This window comes from Vigna umbellata, chromosome 5 (genome assembly GCF_029865625.1).
Source record: "Vigna umbellata cultivar VRB3 chromosome 5, Vumbellata_1.0, whole genome shotgun sequence".
In the NCBI taxonomy this organism is placed as follows: Eukaryota; Viridiplantae; Streptophyta; class Magnoliopsida; order Fabales; family Fabaceae; genus Vigna; species Vigna umbellata.
The window spans coordinates 39320201-39343481 of NC_142169.1; the positions used below are offsets into that span (position 1 = coordinate 39320201).

The 23281-nt window shown below is 33.2% G+C and overlaps 1 long non-coding RNA gene across 1 annotated transcript; it reads right to left on the bottom strand.

The window, feature by feature from the left end:
• Window positions 1-20931: 20931 nt before the first annotated feature.
• LOC148198326 (uncharacterized) lies at window positions 20932-22548 on the bottom strand. The gene is made up of 3 exons (XR_015786642.1): window positions 22428-22548; window positions 22174-22231; window positions 20932-21215 (listed from the first exon to the last, which is right to left on the bottom strand). It is a non-coding gene; the product is annotated as an uncharacterized LOC148198326 (long non-coding RNA).
• Between the last annotated feature and the right edge of the window lie 733 nt (window positions 22549-23281).

Below are 23281 nucleotides of genomic sequence, written 5' to 3' on the forward strand. Positions count from 1 at the left end.
GGGGTTGTTGGAAAATAGAAAGGGAAATTGAAAGCATTGAGCTAAGAGCTAAGAATAAGAATGTGAAAGAATAAAGAAAAGAAAAGAAAAAGCAAAGCTCAATGCAAAAGAAAGTTGGGAATAAATAAGAATGATTGTGTTGATATGATTCTCTTAACTCAAGGGTTTTGTGATCCAAAAAAACCAATTTTCTTGTTAGCCCAGCCACATTATAATCCATTGAAAAAGTCCTTGTGATGATGCATGCTTGTGAATTTATTTGATTGTGGTTAAATGAAAGGCAAAGACGATTCATGTGACATTGTGATAGTAGAGTGAATGAGTGATTACCTCTTATACACTTGTGTTTGAGTGAAACACTTTACCTAGTGAGGAAATATTCATTGAGCACATGAACATCCATGTTTAGTTGATTAATCATTCATGAAAAATAGCATTTGTTGGATATTAAGTGACTTTGTGAACACCAAAGCATGTGTACATCTTGATTGAAATCTTTGTCATAAGTTTGATTGAAGTTTACTTATCTTGAAAAGAGGATTTTTGAATGAGTGAACCATTATAAGGATTGGTAGAAGATTGAGTTACATCTTGTTTGCTTGAGGACAAGCAAAGTTCTAAGTTTGGGGTTGTGATAACAGTTGAAAAACTGTTATTTTCATGCTTAAAATTGATACTAAAAGCAACCTTTAACACTTATAAATTAGCTTGAAATCATGCTTTTGGTTATATTTTTAGAAATAAGAGAGCTGAACAGGTAATGAAGGGAAAAATGTAGAGAACCTTTGGAAAAGTGTTTAGGAGTGTGTGTGCAGAGAAGAATCTGGAAATAGAGGCCAAAGCGTGACTTAGGGTATAAAATTACCCTAATGGGCTTGGGTTCCGCTAAGGGGAAGCCTAAGCCCAATCTGCGACACTACCGCTCAGCGGCACTTTCGGGAAGTGCTCTTCTTCTTCCTAGCTTAACCTAGGTGCCTCCTACCCATGCCTCTCACTTACTCCCTGCAATAACATGTTCAGATTACTCATGCAAAATCCTATTATGCAACTACAACAGAACAAACAAAATATAATCAATCAACTGGGTTGCCTCCCAGGTAGCGCTTGTTTAACGTCACGAGCCTGACCCAAATTCCACCAGCACCCATCAGTAGGTGCAAAACTTTCTTACCAACACCCATCAATAGATGTAACAAACCTAGTATCCTTCAGTGGATACTTAACCACCTAGCATCCTTCAGTAGATGCTATATCCCAACAAAATATTTACAGAAATAATGTCCAAAAGTTCAAAATTACATCACCAAACCAAAAAAAATTAAAAGTTCTTAAATCACTGGGTTGTCTCCCAGCAAGCGCTCTTTTAACGTCATTAGCTTGACCCAATAAAATTCAAGTTCCTTTTTCCTGGTTGATGTCCATATTCCACCAACTCCTCAACTGCTTCCGGTGTACTATTTTGACTCTTATAGAATATGGAGACTCTATCTCTATCATCTCCTTTTCTTTATAGCCTTTCACAACCCACAATTTGTTTTTGACTCTCACAGGTGTACCCAGTTGGAGTTGTTCTTTCATCCAGTCATCAGGAACTTTCCTCCCTCTTCCAATCTTTTCTTTTTCCGGTACCTGAAACAATAAACAATGTTTACCTTTAACCTTGGGCTTTTCATCTTGAGAGCTAGTCATGAGTACATCTTGAAATGCAGCTTTATGACTAGCTTCTTCCTCCTGCATAAAAACACTGATGTCTTTTCTGATTCCATCTCTATCCTTCTTCACTTCTTTCACCAAATTCACCTTAAAACTTGCATAAAAACACTGAAATCAAGCATAAACCTATCCAGCTCTCTTATTTCTAAAAATATAACCAAAAGCATGATTTCAAGCTAGTTTCTAAGTGTTAAAGGTTGCTTTTAGTATCAATTTTAAGCATGAAAATAACAGTTTTGCAACTGTTATCAGTGTCCATACAAATAAAATAAATGATCATCCAATTGAATGAGTTAAACAAAGCATGCATAGAGTATAGAAGAAAAACCCTAACAAAATGAAATAAAGCATATGCATTAAAGAACCAATTCAATACATGAGAGTTTCAAAGGATTACATTGATTCCCGAACAAAAATGAAGGTTAAGTTCACCATAATCATGGTGAAACTAGATTAAAAGTAATGAAAGAATGAAAGATAGAACCATAGAATTTGTAGAGTGGAGCTTGAGCATCCAAAATCGTCCTCCAAGGGGTGAAGAAAGTGTGATTTTGCTTCTTTCTGCCAAAAGATACTAACCCTAGGTCGACTAAAACCTTATATAGACTCTTAAAGATTACAAAAAAATGGCCCAACCGCTCAGTGGTAATTTCCGCTTAGCGGTAAGTGCGATTCTTCTATTTCACGCTGAGCTGCAGTTTTGCCCCTCAGCGGTGACTACGAGACTTCAGAGTGCCGCTCAGCGGTAATTTCCGCTGAGGGGTACTTACGACTATTTTTTTATGCACTTTTTCTTCCTTTTCTGACTCCAACTTATGGCTACTTCACTTCTTCCATTCAATTCATCTTAAAACCTGCAAAAACAAGGGAAACGAAGCATAAAACCCATCCAACTCTCTTATTTCCAAAACATAAGCAAAAACATGATTACAATCTAGTTTCTAAGTCATAAAGGTTGTCTTTAAGGTCAAAATTAAGTCTAAAAATAACAGTTTTTCAACTGTTATCAAACGTAATTGCTTGACCCAATAAGCTCATGTTGCATCTTCACTGTTGGTGTTCCTTTTTCTTTCATCACACTAACTTATCAACTACTTCCAGTCCACCTTTTTTACTCCTTCATTATGGAGCTTCAATTTCTATCACTCCATTCTCTTTATAGTCTTTTATAACCCACAACTTGTTCTTGAATCTTACTGGTGTACCAAGTTTGAGTTATGCCTGGATCAAGTCATCATGAACTTTCCTTCCTTTGCCATCTTTTTCTTCTTCCCTAACCTGTGACAAGAAACAACGTTCACCTTTGAAGACCAGCTTTGGAGCTTTTGAACTAATCAAGAGTGCATCCTTACAAGCAACTTTTTGACTAGCCTTCTTCTCTTGAATCTGTTGCTCCCCTTTGAAGACATTAAAGATCACCTTTTCTTCTTGGTCTTGAAGCATTATCATCCCATCATCCAAATTAATTATTACCTTTGTCGTTTTCATAAATGGTCTTCCAAGAATGATTGGGACCTTCTCATCCTCCTTCTTCTCCATCACCACAAAATTTACCAGGAATTTTAGTTTGTCTATGCAAACCATCACATCTTCCGCCACACCATAAGGTTTCTTGGAAGATTCATCGGCCATTAGCAAAGTCACCTTTGTGATAACAGTTGAAAAACCGTTATTTTTATACTTAAAATTGGTATAAAAAAAACCTTTATGACTTGAAACTAGCTTGGAATCATGCTTTTACTTATGTTTTTGGAAATAAGAGAGTTGGACAGGTTTTATGCTTAATTTCCTTGTTTTTGTAGGTTTTTGAGATGAATTTGATGAAAGAAGTGAAGTGGGACAAAGATGGAATCAGGAAAGGACACAAAAAGTGCAAAAGAAGAGAAGTTGCAAGTACCGCTCAACGCCAATTACCGCTGAGTGGCACTTTCAAGGACCCCTTGGCACCGCTAAGGGGTAAAAATGATGCTAAGGGGCAAAATAGATGAAACACACTTACCGTTGAGCGGTAATTACCGCTGAGCGCCACTTTATTGGGCTTTGGGCCAATTTTTTGTAATTTTTATGATCTGTTTTGGGCTTGGACCCATTTTCTATTATTCTTATGGGCTTGGGCTTAATTTTCTCTAATATTTAGAAGTCTATATAAGGCTTTAGTCTTCCTAGGGTTAGTATCTTTTGATGGCTTAAGCACATAAACACATTTTTCACCCCTTGGGGGTAGATTTGGAGACGGTGACGACTCTCCTCTTCTCTTTCTAGGGTTTTTCTATCTCTTTCATTCTTTCATTCCATTATTCATCTATTTCTTCCATGACGATGGAGGGCTAACCCTTATTGTTGTTGGGAAAGATGTAACCTTCTTAAACTCTCATGTATTGAATTTGTTCTTCAAGATCTTCTTTAAGATACATGCTTTCTTTCATTAATTGTTAGGGTTTTTCCTCTTTGCTCAAAGCATGCATTGTTTAACTCATTCGATGTCATGATTATTGATTTTGTCGATATGGACACATACGGGGAAATGTAGATTTGGGGAATCTCTCCCAACAATAGTATAAACCTAGACATAGGAGTATGATATTTGGTTTCCTGTAAGCTTCTGTTCACTATAATGCATGATTAATTTCTAGGGAGACAAGACATTGTAAACTAGTGATTATGATTAGGCTTTCTTCGCCGAGACATCGAGTTTAAGGTAATTTAGAGAGTGACATTAGCATTAATGAAAAGAAAGACGAATTCATAAATACATAAGAGTAAATTAGGTGAAATCTAAACCCCAACAACAATATCATCAAATTCATTCATTCATTCTTGTGTTTAGCCTCAATTGATCAAATTGCATTCATGTTTATTTTATTGCATTTGCATTCAAAAACCCCTAAATATTTTCTTTAGAGTTTTAATTAGTTGAGTAATAACATAACTGTTTAGTGCCGTGAGTCTCTTGGGAAACAATACTTGGTCTTACCATTTATTATTACTTGATACGATTCGGTTACACTTGCCGAGGTCTAACAAGTTTTTGACTCCGTTTTCGGGGATTAAAAATTTGTTCTTCAAGTAATACTTGGTCTTACTGTTTAGTGCCATTTTTGACTCTATCTTTAATTTTCTTTTCATCTTTCTATCCTTTCATCTTTCTATCTTATTATATTTTTATTTTTTTTTCTTTTTATCTTTTTATCTTTCTATCTTTCTATCTTTTGATCCTTTTATATTTTTATCTATTTTTCTTTTTGTTTTTTCTTTTTATCTTTTCATCTTTTTCTCTTTTTATTTTTTTATCTTTTTATTTTTTTATCTTTTTCTCTTTTATTTTTTCTCTTTTTATCTTTTTATTTTTTATCTTTTTATTTTTTTCTGTTTATCTTTTTATTTTTATTTTTATTTTTATATTTATTTTTTATCTTTTGATTTTTTTTATTTTTTCTTTCTATCTTTTTATCCTTCTATCTTTCTTCTATCTTTTTATTTTTTTCTATCCTTCTATCGTTTTATTTTTTTTTTATTTTTTTTATCTTTCTATTTCTTTTTATCTTTTTATCTGTTTGTGGTAATTGGGTGCTTTAGTGCAGTGTTTTTTAGTGTTTGCAGGATCAAATTCGAAAATCTGTACTAGGAGCACAAGATCAGCAAGAGAAGAAGCACAACATCTATTGGTGCCAGGTGATTGAGTATCTACTGAAGGATACTATGCTATCAGACACTTGCTGATGAGTGTTGATGAAAAGGATTTGCATCTACTGATGGATGTTAGTGGAAGAGTATTTACTGAAGGATACTATGTTTGTATACACCTACTGCTGGGTGTTGGTGATAAAGATATGCATCTACTGAAGGATGCTAGAGGATTTTGGGTCAGACTCGTGACGTTAAACAAGCGCTTATTGGGAGGCAACTCAATTTCTAACTTTTTCTCCTAGATTTGAATTTACTTTGCAGGAATGATAGCGTCCACTGATGGATGCTATGTGATTAAGCGTCTACTGATGGATGCTACTGAAGGCAGCTACTAATGGATGTCGATGAAGATGAGAAAGATTAGCATCTACTGATGGATGTTGATATAAGGATTCGCATTTACTGATGGATGCTGGAAGATTCAGATGAGAGCATCTACTGATGGATGCTGTAGAATGATGATTTTTTTGGTCTTTGTTTATTTGGATTTTTTTTATTTTGTTTTTATTTTTGTTTTTGTGCTATAATGGTTGGTATGATGTGATAAACTGTTGTTTGTGATGAGCAATATTCTTGTGTTTGCTCTATTGTTCTATGATGCATGTTGAGTTAATGATTGTTGAGGCTTTTTAAGCATAGATGGTGGTTGCTCATAGTTTTGTTAAAAAACCATATGCATGATTAATATGTTAGGCAAGATGTTTATCAAATTGTGAAACTTGAGTTAACCTGTGAGAGATTATGCTCCAGAGGTTTTGATTGATTGAGTGCTATTACTTTGGAAGCATGCTTGATTTTGCCTAATTTTCTATGATTGAACCACTTGCTTGCTTGTTACAAATGATCAAGGCCATGTTTTTCTTCTCCCTTAAAGCCAATTTTTATAGGTGAACCCAATAAAGATCAATGTTTTCTCTAATCTTTGCACCTTGAGCCTAAATTTGAAAAGTGGAAAAGCCCTTTTTGAAATCCTTACCTTGAGTTAAGTAGAGTATGTTTTTGTGGTAATGGAGAATGATTCAAGTTTGGGGTGGTGAGAAACCGAAAAGAACTTTGTGAAATTCATTAAAGAGCATTGGGCAAAAGCCTAAAGCAAAAAGAAAAAAGCAAAAAAGAAGAAAGAAAGAAAAGAAAAGGTTAAGCTCAATGCAAGTAAAGTTTAGGAATGAGTTGAATATTGGTTTCTCACATAAAAAAGAAGAAAGAGAGATTATTGTTAATGAATGAATTAGGCACTCTCTTAGCTCAAGGAATTTTGTTGTCTAGAAAAACCAATTTTCTTCTTAGCCTAGCCTTAATACAAGCCTTGAAAAGCCCTTGTGCTGATAACTTGCTTGCAAGTGTGTTTGATTTGTGGTTAAATGAAAGACAAAGTTGATTCATGTGACATTGTTATAGTAGAGTGTAAGAGTGTCACCTTACTATACACCTTTGAGTTGAGTGAAACACTTTTGAGTGCTTCAGTGAAATACTTTTGAGTGCTTGAGTGAAACACTATCTTTGGTGAGGAATATTTCCATGCACTTTATGATAACATTCTTGCTTAGTTGTTGATGAGGCTTGCATCTGTTGCGTATGTCTTGATTATGTGAGCACCATAGTTGAAGCTTGATTGGCTAAAACATCATTATATCTTGACTAATCTTTCTATGATGAGTATTCATGAGTTATTTACTTGTCCTAAGAGAAAAATGCTTTTTAGTGTGCTAGACCATTGTAGTATTATTATTTCATTTAAGCCAGGTTTTGTTTTGCTTGAGGACAAGCAAAGTTCTAAGTTTGGGGTTGTGATAACAGTTGAAAAACTGTTATTTTTATACTTAAAATTGATATAAAAAACAACCTTTATGACTAGATACTAGCTTGGAATCATGCTTTTGCTTAAGTTTTTGGAAATAAGAGAGTTGGATAGGTTTTATGCTTAATTTCCTTGTTTTTGTAGGTTTTTGAGATGAATTTGATGAAAAAAGTGAAGTGGGACAGAGATGGAATCAGAAAAGGACACAAAAAGTGCAAAAGAAGAGAAGCCGCAAGTACCGCTCAGCGCCAATTACCGCTGAGCGGAAGTTTCAAGGACCCGTTGGCATCTCTGAGGGGTAAAAATGTAGCTGAGGGGCAAAATAGAAGAAACAGACTTACCACTGAGCGGTAATTACCGTTGAGCGCCACTTTATTGGGCTTTGGGCCAATTTTCTGTAATTTTTATGATCTGTTTTTGGCTTGGACCCATTTTCTATTATTCTTATGGGCTTGGGCTTAATTTTCTCTAATATTTAGAAGTCTATATAAGGCTTTAGTCTTCCTGGGGTTAGTATCTTTTGTTGGCTTAAGCACAAAAACACACTTTTCACCCCTTGGAGGTAGATTTGGAGATGGTGACGGCTCTCCTCTTCTCTTTCTAGGGTTTTTCTATCTCTTTCATTCTTTCATTCCATTATTCATCTAGTTCTTCCATGTCGATGGAGGGCTAACCCTTATTGTTGTTGGGAAAGATGTAACCTTCTTAAACTCTCATGTATTGAATTTTGTTCTTCAAGATCTTCTTTAAGATACATACTTTCTTTCATTAATTGTTAGGGTTTTTCCTCTTTGCTCAAAGCATGCATTGTTTAACTCATTCGATGTCATGATTATTGATTTTGTCGATTTGGACACATACGGAGAAATCTAGATCTGGGGAATCTCTCCCAACAATAGTATAAACCTAGACATAAGAGTATGATGGTTGGTTGCCTGTAAGCTGCTGTTCACTATAATGCATGATTAATTGCCAAGGAGACAAGACATTGTAAACTAGTGAATATGATTAGGCTTTCTTCGCCGAGACATCGGGTTTAAGGTAATTTAGAGAGTAACATTAGAATTAATGAAAAGAAAGACGAATTCATAAATACATGAGAGTAAATTAGGTGAAATCTAAACCCCAACAACAATATCATCAACTTCATTCATTCATTCTTGTGTTTAGCCTCAATTGATCAAATTGCATTCATGTTTATTTTATTGCATTTGCATTCAAAAGCCCCAAAATATTTTCTTTAGAGTCTTAATTAGTTGAGTAATCACATAATTGTTTAGTGCCGTGAGTCTCTTGGGAAACGATACTTGGTCTTACCTTTTATTATTACTTTTATGAATCGGTTATACTTGCCGAGGTCTAACAAGTTTTTGACTCCGTTTTCGGGGATTAAAAATTTTTTCATCACTTTGTTGGCTTGACTTCAAGATCACCAATTCTTTCAAGCATAGATAAAGGCATCAAATTAATGCTTGACCCTAAATTAGTTAGGTCTTTCCTTATTTTCTCCTTCCTTATGATGCAAGGAATAGTAAAACTTCCTGGATCTTTCACTTTTGGAGGAAGTGGCTTCTTGTGAATAACACTGCAATCTCCCTTTTTATCTAGATATCTCTTCTTTGTGGAGACTTGCTTCATATGCTTTGCATAAGCTGTAATTTGTTGCAATGCTTCATTCGAAGGTATTGTAATCTCCAATTGCCTGAAGATATCTTTAAAGCGCCCATATTGTCTCTCTTTTTCAATCTTTTTACTCCCCTTAGGATAAGGAAGAATTTTATCACTTATCTCAATTTTTTTCTCTCCCCTCTTCTTTTAATTCTCTCTTTTTTTCCAACTCAACACTCTCTTTCTCATCAACGCTCTTGTCATCTGCACTTAACATAACTTTACACTCTTCCCTAGGTTAACCTCAGTATTAGCCCCAAAACTCTTATTAGGCATATCCTTCAAATCCTTAGCCATTTGGCCCATCTGTATCTCCAAAGTTCTAGTTGCAGCTTCAGTGCTTTTATGATTGGAGATGATCACCTGAATAAATTGTTGAAGAGTTTCTTCAAGCTTTGATGATTTCTCATTTAATGCAGATACGTATTGCCACATTGATGGTTGTTGCTGTGGTCTATTAAACTGTCCTACTTGTCCAGCTTGTCTATTATGACCTTGACCCATGATTGGGTGTGGTTTCCACCCTTGGTTGTAGTTTCCTTGGCGGTATGGAAATTGATTGGCCATGAAATTGACATCTTCTAAAGCCTCCACTGGAAAAGCGCATTGAGCATTGATATGCTCACCACCACATAGTTTACAGAGTTGTTGTTGAACCTGTGCAGCGTTCTTTAGCTCCTTTGGCAACTGAGCAAGTGTCTTTGTCAAATTGTCCAACTGTTGAGTTATGATCTTATTTTGTGCAAGCAAGGCGTCTTGAGATTGCAATTGTAGAACCCCCTTCTGTTGAATTGGAGCTCCTCTCTCATTATGCATCTCATTATCATTTGTAGCCATGTTGTCAATCAATTCAGTGGCTTCCTCTGGAGTCTTGCGTTTAATATTACCTCCAGATGAGGCATCTAGCATCAAATTGGTTTGTGAACCAAGACTTCCAAGGAAAAGAATGACTACTGTTGCTTCGTCAAAGCCATGAGTGGGCGTCTATCTCAACAAGCTCTTGTATCTATCCAAGGCTTGACCTAGCGTCTCCTCCATGCCTTGTCTAAAAGAAGATATCTCTTGCTTCCCTTTGTTGATTTTAGATTGTGGGAAGTACTTGTTTAAGAACTTTGAAACCACGACTTCCCATTCAGTAAAGCTTTTCGCTGAAAAAGTATTCAACCATAACTTAGCATTACCTCTTAATGAGAAAGGAAACAAACTAAGCTTTATTGCTTCATCCGACACACCATTGATCTTTACCGTGTTGCAAATCTCGTTGAATGTGGTGAGATGCTCATATGGACTTTCATGCGATAACCCATTAAATTAGTTGCTCTTAACCAATTTTATCAACGCCGATTTCACCTCCATGTTTGCAGCATTGACCCTCGGCCTAACAATGTTATTAAAGTGATGAGGGCCAACAACCGTGGTGTAATCTGCCAGAGTACGTCTACTATTGTTCTCTGCAGCCATCTCTTCATTACTTTGGTTAAATCTTTGTGGTGAAGGTTGTAGAAGTGTTTCCGGAGAAGGAAATAGTTCTCTAGAAGTTCGGATCCTCCTTCTCCTTCTACTTTCGTCCAATCCTTCAAGAATAAGTTCCAAAGTTTTCTTGCTCCTAGTCTTAATTGTATCCTGCATACACAAGAGCACAAGACTCTAGAAACAATTGTTAGCACAAAAAGATAGAAAAGATAAACTAAAAAGATAGAAAAATAGAAATAAAAAAAAGGATAAGAAGATAAAACAAAAAGATAGAAAAGATAAAAATAAAAAAATAAAAAGATAAACAAAAAGATCAAAAGATAAAAAAATCAAGTCAAAGTTAATCAATAATCACACAAATAGAATAATTAAACCACGAGTCCTCGATAATGGCGCCAAAAACTTGTTAACCCTCGGCAAGTGTATCCGAATCGTATCAAGTAATAATAAATGGTAAGACCAAGTATCGTTTCCCAAAGGACTCATGACCTAAACAATTATGTGATTTATTGATTAAATTAGACTTGTGAACGAATTCTTGTAGGTTTAAATGCAAATACTGAAAATTAAATATGAATGCATGTATTGATCAATTGGATCAAAAGAAGCAAAAGTGATTGAAATTATAGAATGATGATGTTGTTGGGGTCTTCAATTAATCCTATCCACTCTCATGTATTCAAGAATTCATCTTTCTTCATTAATGTTAATGCCACTTTCTAATTTACCTTAAACCCAATGTCTTGGTGAAGAAAGCCTACTCCTAATCACTAGTTTACAATGTCTTGTCTCCCTGGCAATTATTCATGCATTACATTCGCACAGAAGCTTAAAGGCAACCAATCCTTCTATCCCTATATCTAGGCAATATTACTATTGGGAGAATATCTTCATGTCTAGATTTATCTATATGTGTCCATACAAATAAAATCAATGATCATGCAATTGAATGAGTTAAATAAAGCATGCATAGAGTATAGAAGAAAAACCGTAACAATTAATGAAAGAAAGCATATGGATTAAAAAACCAATTCAATACATGAGAGCTTCAAAGGATTACAATGATTCCCCAACAACAATGAAGGTTTACCATAATCATGGTGAAACTAGATGTAAAATAATGAAAGAATGAAAGATAGTACCCTAGAATTTTAAGAGTGGAGCTTGAGCATCCAAAATCCTCCTCCAAGAGGGTGAAGAAAGTGTGATTTTGCTTCGTTATGCCAAAAGATACTAACCCTAGGTCGACTAAAACCTTATATAGACTCCTAAAGATTACAGAAAAGTGGCCCAAGGCCCATTAAAATGCCGCTCAGCGGTAACTACCACTCAACGGTAAGTGCGGTTCTTTTATTTGACGCTCAACTGCAGTTTTGCCCCTTAGCGATGACTGGGGGACTTCAAAGTGCTGCTCAGTGGTAATTTCCGCTGAGCGGTACTTGTGGCTCTTCTTTTGTGCACTTTTTCGAACTCCAACTTATGGCTACTTCACTTCCTCCATTCAATTCATCTTAAAACCTGCAAAAACAAGGAAAATCAAGCATAAAACCCATCCAACTCTCTTATTTCCAAAACATAAGCAAAAGCATGATTACAAGCTAGTTTCTAAGTCATAAATGTTGTCTTTAAGGTCAAAATTAAGTCTAAAAATAACAGTTTTTCAACTGTTAGCATGCACACAACATACATTCACATACAAAAACTTATAATGCATGATTGCATGAAATTAACAGTTTTCGTTACCACATCGAGTTAATCAAGAATCTTTGATATATTCCACTGCAATCCATCCTTGAGCACTTATGTACTTCTGTAGCAACTTTCTTTCCTGCAAAAAACTCTCAAACGATTTCGATGCAGGTACCCAAATAAACTTGGGGCCTTTATGGTTAGTTATAGGAGGTTGTTCCTTTGGAATCCACTTGTATTTTTATCTTGGAACACCAACCTTTCTATAATAATAGTTTCTTACTGTATGACAAATAATATTGCAGTAAAAACAAGTATTGGTAACAGGTTTGCTCAGATCAATAAATTTCTTAAAATTAATTTTGTTGCTCTTAGCCTTATAACCAATACCTTGCCAGTTAAATGCTCTACCTTGTGACTTTAACACAACTTCCAAATTACTCTACCAAGAGTAAACTTAGATAACATGCTGGTCAAGTATTCTATTTTTTCAATATGAGTAGGGCAATTTACACATTCTGTTTCTACAATCTTGATCTCAGTTTTAACATTGCCAACAGATTTTAAAGCAATTTCAAGTTCATTTCTAAGCTTTTCATTGTCATCAACAAGGTTGTTAATACGATATTCAAAATCTCTTCTTTCAGAGTTTAATCGATTTACCTTGTATTGCAATTTCATAGCTTCTTCATGTTGTTCTTGATATGTGTCCAGCAGCATGTGATACTTTACTTCGATTGACTTATTTTCAAAATCGCTATCATTGTCTTCCGAATGTGTTGAACCAGCCATAAAACACAGATTTGACTCCTCTTCTACACTTTGATCAACATCACTTGATGAATCACCATCACTGTTTTCGCAGGCAATGTAAATCTTCCTTTACTTACTTCTTCTCTTGTCTTGTGGATACTTGGAGTAAGCCTTTTGTTTGTTTTTCAACCCTGGACACTCTATTTTGATATGACCATTGTTATCTTATTGGCAAGTGTACCAAATCGTATCAAGTAATATAAAATGGTAAGACCAAGTATGGTTTCCCAAGAGACTCGTGTTACTCAACAATCTTGTAAAATCAATGATTAAAAGTAAAATGCAAGAAAAGTAAACATAAACTTAAATGTAAAATCTTGATCTTTTCGACTAAAAGCAAGAATGAGTGAATGATATTGATGATATGAGATGATGATATTGTTGGGGTTAGATTTCACCTACTTCACTTTCATGCATATTAGAACTCATCTTCTTCATTGGAATGTTAATGTCACTTACAAAATTACTTAGAACTTGATCCCTCGACTTAAAAAGCATAGTTTTAATTATTAGACCTCAATCGCTTGAATCCCTAATAACCAATTCTGCATTAAAAGAAAAGAAGCTTATGACAATCAAACGCTCAATCCATATCGCTAGACAATATTCCCTTTGGCTGAAATCCTCCAGATCATGATTCATAAGATATTTCCCAATACTCAAACAAATGAAATATCAAGTCATGAATGGCCAAAACAAGACAAGCATTAAGAATAGGAGAAAATCACTAACATTCAATGAAAGAAGCATAAAATGTTTAAAACATGTTCAAATACATGAAAGTTTAGAGGTTACATCATCCCTAACAACAAATGAGTTTAGCTCTCCATTGTCATGGAGAACCTTGGCTTACAATGGAATAATGAATGAATGAAAACCCTAGAAAGTGGAAAGGAAAGCTCCTACATGCCCAATCTTCCTCCAAAGGGTCGAAAATAGTGTTTCCTTGCTTCAACTGCCAAAAGATACCAACCCTAATGTGTAAAAGCCTTTAAATAGATCAAAATTTGATCATGAGCCAACGTCACTGATGCTCAACTCCCTAACTAGGGGCAAGCAGGCGCAACTAAGAAGAGACTAGCCCTGAACGCCTTGGCTCAGGGCAACCAGGCGTCTTGCAATGTAGCTGACTGGCGCTCAACGCCCTTGGAGGGGGCGCCCAAGTGTGCTTACAAGATGAGTGGCGCTCAACACCCGAAATGGGGGAGCAGGTGCCCTTGCGAGACTTCCCACACCGAGGACCCCTAAAGAGGGCAACCAGGCGTGGTTGCGTGACAACCAACGCCTAGGGCCCCAAAAGAGGGTAACCAAGTGCGTTGCGCCTTCTTTAGCCTTCTTTTCCGGTGCTTTTGCTGTCCCTCTTGGGTTCCAACTCCTTGATACTTTTTCTCCTCTTCCAATCATACCAATAACCTACAAAATTGAGGGAATTAGTGATAAAACTCATTAAGTATAACCTCTATTCACTTTTCACCAAATTCACCTAAAATAAGAGTTTAAACAAACTTCAAAGTCAAAAAGGGTTAATTTAGTAACAAAATTGCATCATAGATAATGGTAAATTCAACCGTTATCAACCATCTTTGCCGCATTCATAACATGTAACAATACTGGTCTTGGAGTTCTTTCTTCTTCCTTTAGAGTTACCTGCATAGTCAATTGCAGTAGTTCTATTTTTCATGAATTTAGTAAACCTTTTTACCATCATATTCATGACCTCTTTCTCAGTTAACTCTACATCAGATTCAACCTTCTTGGAGGATCTTTTGTTTGTAGTCTTGAGTGCAATCGATTGTTTCTATTCAATGTCCTCTTCTTCCCTTAATCTACCAAGCTCCAGATCATGTTCCTTAAGCTTGCCAAACAAAGTTTCCATATTCATGTTAGTCAAGTCTTTTAACTCGGAAATGGCAGTTACCTTAGGTTGCGAGCTTTTGTTTAGGCTTTTCAGAATTTTGATGTTGATTTCTTCCCTTTCAAAAGCCTTGCCGAGAGACATCAGATGGTTGACTATATGTGTGAACCTTTTCTGCACGTCATAAATGGTCTCTCTAGCTTTCATCTTGAACATCTCATACTCCTGCACCAGGGAGATCTTTCTGGCCCGCTTGACTTCATTTGTCCCCTCTTGTGTGACTTAAAGAACTTTCCACATTTCTTTAGCTGTCTTGCATTGGGAAACCTTGAAAAAATCATTATTGTGAGAGTAGAAGCAATAAAATTACGTGTTTTAATACTGTGCTCTCCGGTTTTCCTTCTGAGTCCACTCAGAAAAGTTTTTCAAAATAGTTTTTCCATTTATCACATGAGTGGGTTCAAATGGACCATTGAATGTAGCATCCCACACACCCTTGTCTACTGATTCAAGGAAAATTTGCATTCTTATTTTCCAAAAGGCATATTTTTCGCCAGCAAATAGAGGTGGTATATTTGTGAATGCACCTTCACTAAAAGTCTGAGAAACAAAAGCCATTTCAAGATCGAACAATCGATTAGACAAAAAGGTTAATCGATTTGTTTTTCAAATAATTTTTGAAAACCAGCTCTGGTGCCAATTGTTAGAATTGATGAGCTTTGTTTCTCAACATCAAGAGGGGGGGTGAATTGGATTTTTATAAAAATACTTGTTTCGGTATAAATATTCTGGACCGAGATACGGACCTTGCTGGTGTGTCTTTGCTGCTTCTAAATATCTTGGAAACTCACTTCTCCTTAATTGATGTCACTTGTTCACCATTCTGGAATTCGTTCACTCTCCTTCAAATTGTACAGCTCGTCGACTCCAACAGAGGGGGGGGGGGAGAGGGGGTACCTACGAAGATATTCTGATGCTCAAGTCAGGCATGGGTTATGGAACCTCAATTCTCAAGGAAAATGATTTTATTCTCATCGTAAAGTATTTTTCAGTATTCCATAGAACGTACCTTGCTTGCTCTCCCCTTCTTGTATTTAACCTTAATAAAATCTACAACAAACTTACCTTAAACAGATTTACCTTAAAATCTGGGTATATGCCCATAATCAGCGTTATTAATATATTTAATTAGATATTTTTAACTATTTCGTCTTTTGCTGGACTATTGGTCCAATTATTTAAATGTTAGGCCGATTGGCCCAACATCATTTAACTTGGCTGAGCGTTAAACTTGGTTTGACCTGGTTAAGTGAGTCTGGCTTGACTTTTAACGTGCGCTAAACCTGTTTGATTTGGTTGACGAGCGCTTCTAGCTCAGTAGATAGAACAATCGTTATTGGATGCGGATACTAGCGCTTTATAACTTAGTGGATAGAGCGATCATTATCGTATGTGGACGCTCACTGTTCGGCTTAGGTATCTTACTATACATAATGCCCCCCAAGTCCGAGTTAACCGTTCGGTTTGTATGGGTAGGTTGATTGTAGGACTTCGGAGTGATGGTCGTCGTGGGGAGTCTCTACTGCGCATCGTTTCATTTCGACGCTTCGTTTTGCCAAACAAACCTTTAGGTTTTCCCAATTTTAAGGTAGTTACAAAGTCTCAAAAACAGAGCCGTTAGATCATCTTGATCCTACGGTGCACACCACTCTATGTCAGTTTCCCCTCATTAATGCGAAAGGATATTTGAAAAAACCTGATTGACTCAACCGTCACTTATCATTTCCGCATCAACTTCTTTCTTCTCCAAAATATCTAGCTTTCTCTCTTGTGGTTTGTCAGGTAACCATGGATCCTTGCCCTATTTTATATTGCTCTCCAGAATCTGCAGAAGAAAGGGGGCGAAGTAACAACGTCNGACACACATAACTCAGATTTCACCAAAACTTAAGATAATGATATTTAGCTTCCTTTACTAGATAGATGATCAAATCGCTCTAAAAAGCCTAAAAAGAATTTCAAACACATAAGAAGTCATATATGCTCCTACGAACAACAAAAACACAATCAGGGTACAACTGAAAACCAACTTACTTCATCTAAGAAAACAATCGTCTAAATTGAAGAGGTCGTCGCCAAAATCAATTCTACTATCTAAATTATTCAATAAAACGATAAGAGGATGAAAACTCCTATAAAAAAATCAGAAAACTCTAAAATAATAATTTATAAAAAGATAATATATTTTAAAATAATAAAATAAAATCCTTTTAATATTAAAATAATTGAAACTCAATATATTGATTGATTATTATCTCTAAAATATTATTCTTTAAATTATATTTTGTTTTGAAGTTGTTTTACACAATTTTGTACTTATTTAACGAATTCAAATTAATGTGTATAATAAAATGTGCGTTTAAAAATGATATATAAAAGAGAATTGTCCTTGCCTTGATCTGTCAACATTTATTGGTGGCACTGTCTAGATCCGGTTGAAAATTTTCAAAGATTTAGTTTTCAAATGAAAAAGTGTTCACATGTACTTGTTCTTCCTTTTTAATGTTTTATAGTAAAATGATATATTATTAGTTATGTGAGTTTATTATAGCTTATTCTGGCGGAAATCCTATCCCTGTAATATTTTTCTCATTTTTTTTATATTTTTGGGGATTGTGAGTTTGGTTATTTAATTTTTTAATAACAACAAAAGTGATCAATCGTTAAGGTCTATCGGTTTGGTTCCAATGGATAAAGGCCACATTGAAAGGCTTTTGATTCATTAAAGTGATACCAAACACGTGTATATTATATTAATTTTCTCATTTTTATTTAGTTAAAATGTGGGTTCTCTTTTACAACAAAGGGTGTCTATTAAATTATATTTTGAAATTACAAAGTAATGACCATTTTTTCATAACATAATTATAAGTCTAAGTTCAGTAAAAAATCACATTTTTTTGGGCCTGTAATTTAAAAATATAGGATGTAATTTGAATTTGTTAAAATGATTATTCAAAGAAAAATTTTAAATAATGATCAATTTAATGATAAAAAGTAATTAACAACTATTAGTTTAAATATTAAGTTATAAATTAAAAATTATTGGAACTAAAATAATTTTTATTATAAATAAAAATTATAATTATTTTTTAAATTGGTAACTAAAATAATTTTTATTATAAATTAATATCTAAATTAGTCTGGTGTGATTTTGACTATTAATCGAATTAGTCTCTAATTAAAAAATTATTTTTTCAACCAATTTTTAGTTACTAAAATTTATTATAATTTAAATTTTTGTTTGTAATAGTTAAAGAGATGCCTTTAATAAAAAATTGAGTCATAATTAAAATTAAATAATCATCACAAAATAGATACTTATATATTAAAATCTAGGTTTAATTGCTTGCTTTGTTCCCAGTTTGGCTGCAACATGTCAAGTTAGTCCACCATTTTAAAAAAGTTTCAATTACGTCCAAACTTGGTTTAAAAGTGTCAATTTCGTTCAAACGTAGTAAAATTTGCATCAATCAAGTCCCTTCCGTTAATTCTACAGAAACGGACGTTAATTTTTTTCTCTCTCCTCTGCTCCTCTGCTATGTTTCTCTGTGCAACAGCAGACCCTCTCTTTCTTTTGAATATTTGCATACACTAAAATTTATTTTAATATTTGAATTTAAATGAATAGTTTAGATTAAGAGATACATATAATGTAATTGTTATATATAAAGAGGTTAATTAAAATAGGAAGATAATCAAATGGTTCACATTTCTGGAATGGAAGAGTCTCCATTTACTGTCAAAAGAGAAGGATCCACTCCATAAAAGAAAATTTTTATTAACAAACTATTTAATTACTAGTTAAAACTGAACTTGATTATTATAAAACAATAATTTTTTAGTTAAACTGTATTTATAAATTATAATAGAAACATGTTTTAAATAGTTTGGAGAGTTATGTATAGACCAATTAAATTAAAAATTATAATTGCAGAAATATCATTTACCTTCTTTAAAATGATGTTAAAGAAGATTTTAATATTATGTGTGACATTTATATGTCCTCTAGATTTAGAATTCACATTCGTCTCAACTATAATTTTAATAAAAATAAAATTAATCTACCTGATATATTTAGTAAACAACACATTTCTCTTATTTTATTTAAAGATATAATATTGAATAAAAATATAAAAAGGTAAAAAATAAAGTTTTAAAAATATAAGCGTATGTTTTATATAAATAAAATACGAAAAAATATTTATTAAAACATAAAGAAAGTAATTTTATTAAAATAAAAGATATTGAAAATTATTTAAAAGTTTTTCGTTCTTTCAAACTTTTCATTGAAATGATTATTTGTTTACACCTTTTTATTTTCTTAAAATATTGATTGACCAAATTAGACACTACCATATAGAATATGATAGACAACTTTTAGTGCAAATGCATTATTTTCATCCCTATAACAAAAATTATAACCGTTGCTTCACTTTGTCATTGTGATCACTATAACTATTCATTTAGTGTATGCAAATATTCAAAAGAAAGAGAGGGTCTGCTGTTGTGCAGAGGAGCAGAGCAACAGAGGAGAGAGAAAAAGAATTAAGGTCCGTTTATGTGGATTTAACGGAAGGGACTTGATTCAAGCAAATTTTACTACGTTTGGACGAAATTGACACTTTTAAACCAAGTTTGGACATAATTGAAACTTTCTTAAAATTGTGGACTAACTTGACACGTTATAGCCAAACTGGAGACAAAACAAGCAACAAGCAATTAAACCTATATATATATATATATATATATATATATATATATATTCTTTCTCCCAAAATCTTAAAACACAATTATTGCATTGACGCCATCCTCTTTTATTTATGAAAATGAGAATTAAAAAGGATATGACATTTATAAATAAATTTGATGTAACATTATAACCAACGTTTCTTTTTCTTTCTTTCAAAGCAATTACATCTCATTTCTCTTCCTTTGAAAAAATAAAAAATAAAATTGGGTAGTATTCTGACACACTGCCATACTTAGGAAGAAAAAGCAATGTGAACTTGATTTTAGTCGTAGACGAACGGACTTAATTGTGGTATTTGAGGTAGAATTTAAGCCATTTTTAATTTCTTCAATGCATTGTATTTAGATCGTACATGAAAGAAGAAAAAGAGTAATTTGGATTTTGTATACTACGGCCAATATCAAATGTTATGAAAATTGATAGCCACCACTAGAGGGAAGATTTATTGACACCTAGCATGGAAGGTTTTTAGTCAAACATCAAAGTATAAATACAAATTTATGGAGACAAACTTATCAATAAATATAGATAGCAAAATTACAATAAATAAATAAAATTTATCTAGAAATACAAATAAGTTAAAAAATTACCTTTTTATAAATTCAAATATAAGTTGAAAATAAAAAGTTTATACCAGATCATTTCTATAAACTAACCTATTATAAATTAGGCTTAATACCCTATTTTGTCCCCAATTTTGCTCGAAAATGTCAAATTAGTCTATCTTTTAAAAAGTGCGTCAATTACGTACTCACTTAATAAAATTTGTATAAATGAAATCCCTTCCGTTAAATCTGTACAAACGGCGTTAACTATTTTTCCACTACAAGAAAAAGTTGAATTACATACAACCAAAATCCGTATATAAGACCCAAAGTCCGTATATAGCACTTGGTTACATACAACTTATATACGGACAAAAATCCGTATATAAAATCATCGTAGCTAAATTATATACGGATATATCCGTATATAAATTATATACGGATAAATCCGTATATAATTTATATACGGATAAATCCGTATATAATTTATATACGGATAAATCCATATATAATATCTGTATATAATATATAAAAGAAAATATTTTTTTTACATACGGATAAATCTGTATGTAACATACAATAGAGAAAAAAAAATTTATTTGTAAAAATAAAAAGCTTTAAAACAAAGAAACTTACAATATAAATGGGTGATAATATAGTGATTAAAAAGTCTTGGTAAAAGTAAAAATTATAATTTAGTTGTTAGATATGTAAAAAACATCTCAATCATATTTTGTATAATTTAAGGACAAATTGATCTTCTTTGACATTACAACATAATTATTATTTTTTTACATATTAAATAACTAAATCAAGATGTACCAAGATGATTTGCCTTTATCATAAAACTACTACAAAATCATAAAAGGAAGTGCAAGTGATGGAAAACTTGTATAAACTGACATAACATGGATGACATGTTAGCATCATCATTTATTCATTACATGGATATCTCAAACCACTTTCATCTTCAGGAGTGAACAATTACACTCAAAATTTATGAACAGAAAAGAATGAGAACATTACATTTTTGTAACTAATTTATCTATACAAATACTCACAAACAGAATTGGAGTACTTGGCAACGGATCAAGCTGATACTCAGACTTCGTCAAAGTCACTGTTTTGGAATGTATTTCCTTCCACCTCATTGTCAAGTTTCTGCAACACAGTGAATTTTGTCATTGAAGACAATAATCCAAGTTAATGTATAAGTATGTCAAACCTATGCAAAAGAAACAAAAACAACAAATCAAATACCATAAAAAACCAATTCTTCCATTATTTTTTTCATCAGTCAAAGAGAATGGCTGGTGCAAATTAGGTTCTTTACTGACAAGTAACAATTAAGTTGCTTAGGAATTAAAGGAAACGTAGCTAGAATTATGCATTACACAAATGTGACGGGAATAAGTTCTATCACTTGAAATAATGACAGCAGACAAGACCTTACTAGTATTGCTTGACTCAGCTTTTTTCCTAGTTTTTCTTGTACTTAAAAAAATGGTGAAAAACTCTTCCGGATTAGGGAGCTGATGATAAAAGAAAGGCAGGGATAAAGTGGGTTTTAGACAAGAAAAGGAAAACTGACTGAAGTAGTTTTTAGAAATAAGTTGCACATTCTAGCCTCGTTTTTTCTCTCATTTAAAAATAATTGAAGCAATGTTGTATGGAGAAACAAAGCTGCAAAACAACTTTTACTTTGTTTTTAGAACTCTAGTATTTTGAAAAAAAAGTGAACCAAACAGAGAGGAAAACATTATCCTTTATTTTTCCATTTTGACCACAGAAAATAAATTTGATCACAGGACAACAACAACTCAATTTCCTTTCAAATATGAAAAGAAAGAGATGATGAGCTGAACTTATATTAACTCCTTAGCTTGTTCTTTTATCAGGAAAAAAAAAATTCTAATGTAGTATTCATTCCATCATAGAAACAGTAATATAAGCAGTGGCAGCAACAAGCATGTTTAGATACTATGGAAGGATTGAGGAACAAAAATACTAGAGGAAAAAGACAATTGTGTTATTTGATTACAAGGAGTGCTATACAGATATATAATAGAGCTTATCGAAAAAATATATATAAATATATACTGGAGATTCATACACGTACTTTGGTAGGTATATCAGCTGGAAACAAATTTATAGCTGTTGCATTGAATTCAAATTCACTGCAGACGACATAAATTTCACATCAGAAACATGCACAAAGCAAGAAGACCATTTTTGAAGGTAATCAACAAAAGTTACAGTAAAAAACAAGATGATGAATTTAATATACCCCCATAATCAACAAAGTTCGAACAATAAAAGAGGAAAAAAGTTGCAAATAGTCATCATAAGGTGTGTGGATGAGAATCTCTATACCATTTGGAGAGTACTAGCTTCCAAACATATGGGATGAAGAACTCCTCTTGGTAACTCTCTTGTTCATATGTGAAGTGCAGTTGAGTAAACATCTGTCAAACAAGATACAGTCTTACAGAAGCAAAGCAAGTGATAAAGAGAAACCACAGCAGGTAGAAGCACTATAAATAGTAACCAAATATGGATAAAAAACATGCAAAAACACGTTTTAAACCTTTTCTCATAGCCACTAATAGCTGGAAACTGAACCCGTATATTGCGTTTTATTTTCAAATCATCTTAACAAAAGTATTAACTAGTTTTATATATTTTTAAGTTGGAATTTGGGAGTTTGTTTCTATTTTCATTCCTAAGAATTGAACTCCAAGAATTTTAAGTACAAGGAAATTTTGCTTAAACCCGATTAAATCACAGTCGTGTTCTTTCTGAATTTAATATACAGATTCATATCCTTATATTTTTAATAAACGACACTTTAAAAAAATGGTATTAATTTTCCTTATTTTATTTAAAAATATCACATCGACTAATATATAAATAAGATTTAAAATATAAAAAGGTAAACAATTCATGTAAGTAAAATAAAATAAAATATAATTTTATGAATAAAGTGAGAAAACGAGTGTCACACTATTAAAAATGTAAAAAGTGGTGATCATTTACTAAAAATATTAGGGAGATTAATATGTATTAAAAAATTAAGGGAATGTGAGTGAATATACATTTATTTGAAAAATAAAATACGTGAATATCTATTTTAGTATTAAAGAGAGAATATTAGGGAGATTAATATGTATTAAAAAATTAAGGGAATGTGAGTGAATATACGTTCATTTGAAAAACAAAATACGTGA